This window comes from Paralichthys olivaceus, chromosome 24, assembly GCF_024713975.1.
Source record: "Paralichthys olivaceus isolate ysfri-2021 chromosome 24, ASM2471397v2, whole genome shotgun sequence".
NCBI classification, from domain to species: Eukaryota; Metazoa; Chordata; class Actinopteri; order Pleuronectiformes; family Paralichthyidae; genus Paralichthys; species Paralichthys olivaceus.
This window is the reverse complement of record NC_091116.1, coordinates 12474204-12486188: the sequence shown is the minus strand read 5'-3', so window position 1 is coordinate 12486188 and position 11985 is coordinate 12474204. Positions and strand designations below refer to the sequence as shown.

The window sequence follows — 11985 nt, the reverse complement described above, 5'->3', positions numbered from 1 at the left end:
CACACACACACACAGTAATCAAGCTGGAAGTGGGGTAACAGGTTATCTTCGTATAAACAAGTAGCCATCTGCACCAAACCTGGTTTAAAAATGTCCGAATTGAAACTACAGAATCATCACAATTATCAGATTTGATCTTATCAGGGAGGTTTTCAAACATCCACCTTGTTTGGTTCTGGTTTGGTCCGAATCTAATATGACAACGCGCTGACGCCAGGCGCTCACGCTCGTCTGCAAACCAATCAGTGTCAAGCGAGGGCAGACGGGTTCGTTAAGGTTTCACACGGACCCTCACGCAGACGTCTGATCGCAGCCACAAATCTGAGCTCAAGCCCGGGAATTTGCAGGAGGGCACATTTCAGCCTCGCACTTAACCTCCATTCATTAGTTCTCTCCCCGCAGCCGTTTGTCTTGATCCAGAGACGTGGCGACAGCTACAAGTGTCGGTGGAGCAGCTTCTCAGCCTGCTGTTAACGCCGGTGGCAGCAGGGATATTGACCCTGATGTGAATGAAGTGAGCACGGAGCAGGACGTTTAAAGTTCTCATAGCTTTTGTTCTGACTGATGCAGAAATCACACGTTTCATCTTCATCAAGTCGAGAAAAGTGCGTCAGCTTCTAAATAAACATGATTCACTTTGTTTGTTTTTTTTTACGATTCCTGGACAGTCAGAAAAACCAGTCAGTGAACTACCCACTGAGTCAAAAACCAGTCAGTCGGTCAGTCAGTACCTGGCTGCTTGTACGTTTGCTTGAGTGCTGACTGACAGGCGCTCTCAGCAGCAGACGAGCTCGGCAGGCAGCCAGTGGAGTTGCGTGTCAAGAGTTTATTTAGACAAGAGAGAGGGGGAGAGAGAGAGGAGGAGAGAGGGAGAGAGAGGGGGAGAGAGAAAGCAGTGGGGGGGGAGGGGGAGGGGGGTGCAGGCTGTTCGAAGATGTTTTGCTCAAACCTGAGAGGTCTCACTCGCGTCAGAAATCCAGAACTGATTGAACAGAACCAACACAGCTGATCATCTGATTGGCCAGATGTAGACTGTGGGCACAGGCTCGTCATTGGCCGTGGGCGTCACATGCAACCTTCCCCCGCTGTTCCACTTCCTGTCTGTTACTGTTTTCAAACAGACGAACAACCTCCGAGCTGCAGCCTCCTCACCGACGATGGCAAATAACTCATTAACACCAAACTTAACATAAACACTTACTAACAAAGTATTTGACGTGTACTTTTAAGTTTGACCCATGGCCCATCCAATAACATGGAGCAGGTAGGGTTTATGACCTCTACTGCAACCAGCCACCAGGGGGCCATTGACATAGTTTGGCATCATCATTCTCCAGCTTTGGCTGAGTCTGGATGTGAAACACTAACCTTATATAAACTGTGTGTGTCTGTGTGTGTGTGTGTGTGTGTGTGTGTGTGTGTGTGTGTGTGTGTGTTAAACATTAACACAATACACACAAGAAAATCCATGTCATTCATGCAGACGTGCATGTGTGTATAAACACATTGTGCAAATAATCGTGCACACGTATGCACTGTTTCCACATACAAACTGTTGATGTGCAAAAACATGTACAAATGCACATAGAAGAGAAAACACACACCCACAAAATGACAGATGTGCTCTATTCCTGGCAGAGGTGTGTGTGTGTGTGTGTGTGTGTGTGTGTGTGTGTGTGTGTGTGTGTGTGTGTGTGTGTGTGGAAACACTATCAGTTTGATCAGAGTTTGCTGGATCTGTCTTCTGCAGCGTGTGTGTGTGTGTGTGTGTGTGTGTGTGTGTGTGTGTGTGTGTGTGTCTCATCATGTCAGGTTTATTCTGCCAAACATTCTCTCTTTTCTTTCTCTCTCTCTTCACCTTATTTTCTCTCTCTCTCCTCTTTTTTAAATTCATTTCTTATGGCTCTCGCTCGCCCTGTGTGAGAGATTTTTTAATAATACACATATATATACATATCATATTATATGTTCTGATCTTCTCAAGCTGTCCATCTCTATTCACAGTCTATGATTAGAGCAATAAGGGAACTAATTTCAGCTCTGTCATTGGATGTTTTTTCCCACAATGCATCTCAGCAGTCGTGGTCGACTTCTCGTCACAGGACGAGACAGTTGACTCAAACTTTGACTGAAACCTGACACCTGACAGATGCCCCCTTGATTCACTTACAGTTAAAATAAAGTAACGTCAGATCAAACCTCATTGAAACGCACATTCACTGAGGTTTTCTCAGCGTCTGTGAGGCCGACGTTTGTCAGACGAGTGAATCAGAGGAAAACCCAGCAGCTTCCTGCCTCAGGTCGGCGGTGGGTGGTGAAACCGAGCGGAGCTTCCGTACCACGACAATAACGATGACCTGATTCTCACCAGATCCCATTTGAAAGAGAATAAATTTAAACTTCACGGTTTGACGAGTGGAATTAAACGGAAAAAAAAACACGACACTGAAATGTTCATGTGGTCAATTCTGACTTCAAATGAGTCACGTCTGTGCAAAGACGCAAAAGTCTAGTTGAGTTATTAGATCAATTTGATGTGAAAGGGTGGAAGACAGGGTTTCCATTGAGAGTGTCGAGTCAAACTCATACTCCTGTCTCGCGGTCGTCAGAATAAAACAAAAAGAAATCGAATGAATCATCATGTGAACAGAGCCAGGTACAATTTGGTTTGGTTCCTAAACCTTCAAAACCCTCAGGTGATGCCACGTGTTGCCTGTGCCGCAAGGAGGAAGTGGTAGCACATGGCTGCCGCTGTGGTGAAACACACTGAAACACACAAATGCAAGTGATGGTTCATTATTTCCATCGCTGTCTATTTAAAGGCGCCTGACACACGAAAACGGTTTGAATGTCAAAGAGTTTCCTCCGTGTCTACAGACCTACACCTGTCCCGCCTCGTCTTCTAGTGATCGCTCTGGATCGCGCTCACGAGGAGGTTGTTTTTACAGCCGTTCAGCTTCTCTTTCTCAAATCCTCCTAAATGAAGTCTGAAATACCAAAACCCATTAAAACCTCATCGCTTCCTTTTTTTTTTTTTTTTTTCCTTCGCTTGAGGCAGAAACTTTCAGGGTGTGTTTGCATTTTTGGACAAATGTTATTACTTAAAAAACAAAACCCACAGTAAACCCGTTAATGAAAAGCTCAAACTGATCCAGCGTGATGGTGCAAATAAGGATTTCGGTGAATTTACGACACTTTAAAAGCAATTTGCCCAAAAGCGCAGGGAGCGAGTGAGTGCGGAGGCTTCAGCAGACAAGGGAAAAGCTTCAGCCGCATGTCTGAGCTATCAGCTGCCGAGCAGCCGAGAGAAACACCGCACTGATTGAGGATCAGTGTTGTGTGTCTGGTGTTTGCTCCCTGCAGCCTCCCCACACAATCAAATCCAGACCGCACATCTGCACAGCTGTGAATGACACGAGGGAAACCTGATCCACTGAGTCAATATTGGTCTTTTATTAAATATTAGATACCATCCACCTCTGGTCACAGCTGGAGAAAAGCAGGCGGGAAAACCTGGAACCAGACGTTCCACTTATTTACCTCAAGAGAAACTTTTCGATAAAATAACTACATCTCAGATTTTCCGCAGGATTGAGTGAGCAGGACTTTAAGAGCTCATGTTTCAGTTTAAGGAAACACTGAAGACGTGAAGTTTTTTTTTTTAAAGTATCAGCGAAGCATATGTGATGTATCTGCAGCTTCAGGACAAACAAAACGCTGCTGGTTTAAGATCCAATAATCCCGTTAATCACAACAGATTTTCATCATTTGCTGAACATGTTCACTTCCACACGGAGCAGGTTTGCAGCAGACGTGCAGCAGCTCCCGGTGAGAAGAACTATTCCTCATGCTCCCTCGCATCCGACCTGTGAATCCTCCCAGTGTTCCACAGCTTTTTATGTCAAAACGATGGACGCTGATTTTAGATTAAACTCTTTCTCAAACTAAAAGACAGGTTCTGTGTGCAAATGAAAGTCTGGGTCTGGATCGAGCAGAACTGTGTGTCGGTTCCTCTGCAGGATGAAAACCGCTCCGACCTTTGTTTACAGGACGTCGAGACAGAATTTAACGAGAGGAGAAAAAGAAGAGGAAGCAGCCGCAGACTTCACCTCCAACCAAATGATGTTTGAACCGCGCGGACGTTCACCTGGTGCATTTGAACTAGTTTGAAGTACTGTAGTACTGCGGAGTACTGCGCGAGGTGCTGATGCGGCTAACCATTATGTTACCGTGGCAACCAGATGAATCGCTTCATTCATTTTTTCCATTCTAACAGAGAGAGAGACCACTGCCCTCCCACGGAGGTGAAGACGACAGGGCGCATGTATGTCAGAGAAAATTCTTTGGCGCATATACACATCATCAGTTCGGGATTTTTTTATTTTTAGGTGATACAACCTTCTCTCCCTTGATAAGGAAACTTCTTTGTTCTGTAAATGCTGATTATCCAAAGTCTTTACGCCTCTTATCAAGTTTCAGACGGAGTTGGAACCATCAACATGTTGTGTTGCTTGTCGGTCACAGTGAAGCGTCGGACACACACACACACACACAGAGCTGCAGATGAATGCAGACAAACAGGCCCGGTGGGTTTGTTCCAGCACGTCTGCAGGAATGTTACTCAGTCAAAGTAATAGTACTCAGTGACTCAGTACTAGACTCAGTACTGATACCCTCACCCTGTGCTTCACAAAAGGGAAATAACGGCTCAGATTTACTTCCAGAGAACAGCAGCAAAGGTCAAAACCTGCCGATGAGCAAGGCAGCGGTTGTACGTTCAGAAAACACTCAGAGTAGTCTTACCTGTGGCAGGGGAGCAGCAGGGTCAGCACACATGAAAGAGAAAAACAAAGAGCTGTGATTAGTGGAAAGTGAAAAGGCTCCGGGGTTGATCTTCTCGACAGCAACTTTAAAAAAAACAAAACAAGTTCAACCCTGGACAAATCTGATCATGCAACAGAATCTGAATATTGGAAATACTGAAACATCTCGCAGAGTGATGCTATAACGTGTTATCTTCACTGACGCCACACGACGTCGACAACTATCTTTGCATCTTGCTATGAAATCTAACTCCAAGAAAAAGGTCTGAAAGTGAAGGTGAACCGTGCGAACTCTGATCCGACTCCAACCACCATCTGAGGAGCGAAGACACTTCTTCTGTCAGACCCGCTGCCGACATCAAAGTGAAACCCAAACACCCCGAAGCTGCTCACTGCAAACGGCTTCGCTCGCAAGACAGAACGAGAGCTTTTCTTTAATTGTTATTGAGCAACACACATTGGGAATTCATTTGCTTTTCCTAAATAGATTTATAGTGTTTTGGAATGAAACTCTTCCAATGTAAACTCTGGCTTCGGCCTCGACACGGAGCCCTCCCAACCTAAACAGAGCAAAGTGGGACCGGAGGCTCTGCCGCTCGTCCCCAGACGGAGTGGCAGAGCCTCTGGATGGCATCAGAGCAGAATTAGGTACAGGAAATCATAAGCCGAGCGTGACTCTGTGCCTGTGCTGTCAGTAAACACTGGTGGTTGAGAAGAAGAGAGGCCTGCATGTTGGCCGGGGATGACATGGGAACGCTGCAACAGAGTTTGTTTTCCATCAGCGAGTCACAGACTTTGGAGATCCGTCGAGGTTTTTTCGCTCCGTGACTCAAGGATCTCGGCCAAACCCACGTCACCGTGTCCACGAGCCACAATGGAAAGAGGTCTGCGGGACTTCACCGCCCCGTCCATCGAACGCAGGCTGAGCAGTCTGTGGCTCTGACGTCCCAGATAAATGTGCCCGGTTCACGTCACACAAGACAAATCACTTTTCATTATCCGTTAATTGTTCCGATAATGTTACAGAACACAGAACAGCAGTAAACCCTGAACCCTTTGGATTCTAGAGTCGGTCTGAATTTCAATTTTCAGAGCCATCGTCCTCCTGAACGGCCGTGAGAGGATCGATGATGATTTCTGACTTGTACGTAAACAATCTGAGAGTCTGAACCGAGATTCATGTGTTTGTTCCAATCCTGCGATCCCGGAGAGCAGCGTGAACTCCTCCTCCTCCTCCTCCTCCTCCTCCTCCTCTTACTCCAGCAGTTTGTCTCTCAGCTGTTTCTGCTGCTTTCACTGCGTCTGCATTCATTCATGTGAATTCACCCTCTGGCTCTGTTTTCCTTCAGCCTCACACACTCTTCTCTTCTCTGTCTCTCTCTCTCTTTTCACGTTTATCTTTCCTCCGAGCGCTTGTGTTGATCGAGGCTCTTCATAACTATGACCAGTGACAAACAACAGGTTTTCAATTCGAACATTCCCATTAAACAGAACATTAATGTTTTTATATTTTTATGTTGAATTTTCAGAATAAATCCCTGTTGGAAGTGAAATAAACTGTCTGTCCATGTTTTCTGTCGTAAAAAATGAAAAACAACTTCACCTGAAACATAATTTAAATTAGAACAAATCGTCCACATTAAGATTCCGGACACGAAACTGTAAATATCTGTTTCGTCTCGACACACGAGCCACAAATCTAATATGAGACGCCGGATCAGTTGGTCCGAGCGGGGAATCTCTCACCTTCCCCTCCAGCGTGGCCGAGCGGGACGACAGGTTTTATTTGCCGATCCCGACAGGCTCTTAAAAATACACAACACATGGCTAAAAATATTTTTGGCGGAGCGGACTGCCGCACACATGGACGCTGACGGCTCTAAGAGCTCCGTCAGCTGCTGCTACACCAAGCCCAACAGGAAACACATGATAAGCTACCTTTAAACAGTTGGAGGGGGCGACTGCTTCATGTGTGTAATTGCCCTGCGGCTTGTGTGCATGTACACAGCTGCTCACACAGCGGTTTATTGTTGGTGAGTTAAGGTCACTTTGACTAATTCCTGATTGAAGCCAGACTTTTCCTCCCCCACCTGTAGCAGGTTTGTGGTCTGTGTCAGAGCTGAAAAAAACAGTTTATCTGATCATTTAAAACAGATGAAGTGTTCAAAAGCTAAATGCTAAGGTCCTGTCCGCACTAATGTGCCTGTTTAACTCAATTTAACTTTGAGCTTCTCCTCAACACGCAAAGCCACAGAAACTGAGATTCTTCTGCGTCCGATCTGGCGTTTCACAGAATTACTGACGTCGGAGAGTTTGCAGTAATTTACGTGTGGAAGAAGGTCGTGAGAGGAAGATATCAAATATCATAACAGTGACTTGACAAGGCCAAAGACTTTGACCTCTGACCTCCTGCGAGAGAGGGGGGAATGTGGATAGAAACAGATTTGAAAACTTCTTCTGCTGATTTAATCATGTGAACTCAGGCTCTTCTTATTCGTCTGCTGTGTCGTAACTTAAACAGAATCTACGAGCCCAGGTGAGTCGCACGTGTTTCAGTGGAGTTGTGTGTCCTGCAGGGTCACGACAGGGTTAAACCCTCCGCAGTGTGTAGAGTGATTACACAGACCCAGTCATTGTTTTGGTGTTTGGGCCCAACAGCGAGGACGGCCATGTTTGCCGACATGTCTGAACCAGCTGGAGGGAGGCGCCGGCTCCTCTTTCATCTGCACCGGTTAAGTATGTAAACACGAGGAGCAGCGCTGCAGACAATCTACCTGGAGTCACCGAAAGCTGAACGTGTAAAGACACAGGCATGTTTTCAGCATTGATTGGGGCCGCAAAGAATTTCCTCAGTCAGGGACCTCACATTTGACGCACAGGGTTTCTGCAGGAGCCAGATGAGGCACGCAAGAGTATTCACATTTCAATTTACGAAACTTAAAAACATCATTCACTGATCAGAGAAGAAGAAAGTGCCACAAAAAAAATGAAACTGATTTAATGATTTCATGCAGCAACAAAAAAACCCACAGTGACTTCATATCTGAGACGGAGATTTTCTTCTTGTTATGATAATGTTGGCAGCACTTGAACTAATCACCGGCTCTGGAAGTGGCTTCTCAGGATTATTCATTTCACTGAGTTAATCGTTTTTTCCATTAATTATAATCCCCTGGTGTCACGTGTGCCGATGTGTCGGGGTGAATCCTGCGGCCACACGCCAACACCTACAGCCGGGATGATTTACTATGTCTCACACACACGTGAACGCACACATGAACGCACACATGAACGCACACCCCTCTACAGCTGCCACATTAATACCTGCGAGAGAGGTCTCAATTTCTCCTGCTTCAGTATTTGGATCGAACGGCTTCAGAAGTATGCAAACACACACACACATTTGTCACCAGTGAACTCAGCGGCAACAGTTGGTGCGTTGCAGTCAAGGCCGGCTGTCAGCTTCACGGCGCTGACGGTGTCACCGCGAAGCTGCTGGACGCTGTCCGCTCAATCAGTTCGTGGTTTCAGCCTCGTTAGTGTCCGTTTCTATCCCCTTCCTCCCACTGACGCCAAAATATCCTGGATACGAACGCCTCCATCTTGTGCTTTTGACGTTGACTCATCAAATATCTCATTAAAATCAATCAGAAACACTTGATAGCATAGGAACGAGCTAACATTGATTTGAAGTGTGTTTAGATTCTTTAGTTCGGTCCATGTTGCAGCTTTTCCAGCTTTTCTTTGTTTCAGTTGGTTGTAAACTGGATCAAGACATTTGCAGACGTCACCTCACCAGAAGACGTGGTTTCAGAGACTAATTTGATCTGGACAGACGAACACCGTCCTCATGTGAGCACTGGGGCTCTTTTATAGATTGTGACACCCGCTCCCATTCACCGACGCTGCTGCTTAGTTTCCAGTGAGCTAATCTAAACCAATGACACTGCAGCTGAGAAATGTGCGCTGACATCAGGAGCATCGCTGGGTTATGTTGACGAGAAACTGAAAACATTAAGTCATGGATGAGGCTGAAAACACTTTAAAAAAACAAAAAAAACATAAAAGAAGTAAAAACACATTTGGTTCAAAGTAAAACTACTGCGCTGGAGTTTGAGCGTGTTGTGAAACTGCATGATGTCAAACGTCTCTGTGGAGATTTCACAAGACGTCTTCCTTTGTCTTCATTCACATGAAAGTGTCCCACACCTCTCAGCTCAGGGGAGAGGGTTACTTCTTGCTTCTAGGTTGTTTTGGGTTCTGGCGTCCGATCAGAGTCGGTGACGAGGCGCAAAAAAAACCACGACAAAACCAACCACGAAGAAGAAGAAGAAGAAGGAAAGGAAAAGTTAAGATGGTGACGCAGTGTTGGTCAAACTTAAAACCATTGTGTCTTCTTTAGTGGCACACATCCCTATCAATTACACAACTTTCATTTCAGAGATTAAAAATATTCCCAGAAACAACCGCAGGGACAGCTGGGAAAGATACGGGGGATGGGGTGGGGGGGGGGATCTGTTCCAACAGGCTTTTTTTCTTCTGCGCTTCAAGAGAAGAAACAGAAAATAAACAGCCGAAGAAGACAGACGATAAAAGGACGGGGTGTGATGTAAACTGCTGATTACATTAACGCGCCTCGCCGTCGTGTCGTCTGCCTCGCAGCGGATCACGTTTCCTGCCGCCGTCGCTCACATGCATTCGTCTGCGTTGAAAAGCTAAAATGAGCTGCGGGACGATGAGCGTGAAACGAAGAGCTGATGAGCGTGACCCAGTTTTACTTGTTTCTGGCGGGAAAAACACAGACGCAGCGTCCTGTTGACTTTACTGGATCAGTTATTTTTATTTAGACAAATTCAAATGTGGTTATTTTTAGTCAGAGAGAAAAAAAAAAGGCTGTAATATTTCAAACGTCTTTGTTATTGTAATATTTGCAACTTTCTTTTCTTAGTTGTGTTTACGACTCTTTACTTTTTGTCCAACGTTGACTATTAATACTAAGAAATTGACTCGTGAAATTCAAATACTGTCTAATAAACATCTGCCACTCATCCTCCTGAAACCTCCAAAGACAAATAAGTGATATTCTGATCAAGCTCCAGCAGCAACACGATGAATATTTCATCAGCTGCTCGATCACTTTGGTTTCTCTTGTTTTCCTCAGGCCGACTTGAATCTATAATTTGAGATTAGTTGTCACTGCGGGTATCGAGTTGTGTTGAACGGCAGCTCAGGTTCCCACTGCACCAAACTGTCTCTTGGCAGCTCCTTGATTCCTTAATGACCCACACATAGCTGCCTCGCTGCCTGTGTAAACTCTCATTCATCGGCAGGAGGGGTGGGGCAAAGAGGCTGCCAGTAATTTTCCATCATAAAGATCCGACCCAACGCGCTTCCCTGTTATTAAGAACAACCGGGCCGCTGCAGCTCCAGACGTGCAGCGTGTGCAGGGGGGGGGGGGGGGACTCCCAATATCTGACAGTCCTGGCTGCTCAACGTTCCCTCCTGATTGTCTCTGCACAGATTCCGAAGGACAGGGGGGGAGGGGGGGGGGGTGTGACGTGGAGCAGACGCGACAGGTGGACGGAGCGACCGAGGTTGAAACATGAAAAACGCAGCAGATCGGCGGCCGTAGGCTCCCGCACGTGGTGTGGCGGGATTTACAGCCGCGGAGAGACTTGAGCGCAAAAGAACCAAAATCACAAGAGTGGAAAAACAGGTGGCGAGACCCGACAGCTGCAGGAATCTTTGAGGAGCGAGAGCCCGATTCTCTGGTCGCCATGTCGACCTGAGCTCAATAAATAAAGTTTCATAACTGATCTGCTAGTAGGCGGTCACCAAACATGCAGAGCTCAACACATTCAAGCTACTCAGACGAGAAGAAAATCCAAAAAGTGGTTTATCCAGAGGGAATCAACACTTTCATTTTCTTACTCTAGTCATATTTTCACAGTTTGAAGCACAACACATCTTTAAAGTTGCATTTACGAGAGTCCAGCGTGAGTGAACACATGCTGCCTTACAGTCTTCCTTAACGCCTCCTGTGTAAAATAAGAAGTCGGTGATTCCCAAACATTCTATGCGTTAAAATCAAAAGAATCTGCAGTTGTGAGTCCTCGTCACGTGTTTGAGCAAAGAGGGATTTTTCCCTTCGTCTGGAGGCTCGAAGTGGTAAAAGTATCCGATTCTCAACGAGAAAAACTCCAAAAACAAGAGAAAAGTCAGACGGAGTAAACACGCTTTGATGTCGCGGATCTCTTTAATCATATTTTGATCCTGGCGTTTATCTTGGGACCATTTATTGGCTCTCCTCTCCCATGCTGCAAACCTTTGGCCTAATTTCATTCCAGGTTATCCAGTTACATTTCGGGACAGCTGGTGGAGAAACACTGGGGGGAAACTTATTTTCACATATTCAGAGCGAATGAAAGGTTCGGGTGTAGTTTGTGTTGCTTTATTCCGGTGTGTCTGCTGCTTTACCTTTATTTTTGTGATTTCCACAAACTTAACAACACGAGGACGTTTCCTGGAGCACAACAATCAGATTAAAGATCATTTTAATTCAAAACGTTTGAGGAGATATTCAACGGCACAACGAACGCCCAGCAGAAAACAATCCAGATCGATGATAAGTTCCCCCGTAGCTGCACAAGCTGTCACCGTGTTAATTATCATCATTGTTGGACGGCGTCTCCGACAAATCAAATCGCTTGGCTGGAGCCTCTCCCCTCGGAATCAGGGACGTTCACAAACAGCTCGGCAATTATCTAATGAAAGGAGAGACTAATTCTGAGCGACACATTTGGGTCGATAAAGAGGAAGTGGAGTCAGGAAGCAGCTTGTTCCTCTGAGGAAAATGAGATCATGACGGTTCGGTAACTGTATCCTGACCCTGGAAATATCTGAACCACTGCACTCGCCCAAAAAAAAGGGTCCTGGGTAAAAACACGACCCTTTAAGAAGCTCCGAGGAGCCACGATGCAGCTTCTCCTCCTGCAGCTTCAGCACAACTGACATTCAACAGAAACGCCAGTTATCATAAAAGATTTCTGAATATAGAGACATGAACTGCTCAGTCACAGGAGCAGAAGCAAACAGTCGTCTCCTTTAAATAAATCTCCACTCACTCAAACAGCTCAGATTTTCTCATGAAGACGTTTTTGCA

At 45.8% G+C, this 11985-nt stretch overlaps 1 protein-coding gene across 2 annotated transcripts in view; it reads right to left on the bottom strand.

Annotated features, from left to right (window-relative positions):
• The window catches only part of ahr2 (aryl hydrocarbon receptor 2), a 47399-nt gene that overhangs the window by 18127 nt on the left and 17287 nt on the right, over nucleotides 1-11985 (bottom strand). Inside the window, exon 1 of one of the 2 annotated variants that reach the window (XM_069520865.1) lies at nucleotides 4804-6902. The exons of the other annotated variant lie outside the window; for it this stretch is intronic. The gene's annotated coding sequence lies outside the window, so the exon portion shown is untranslated. Of the gene's footprint in view, nucleotides 1-4803; nucleotides 6903-11985 lie in introns of those variants that run through there. 2 annotated transcript variants of the gene reach the window in all.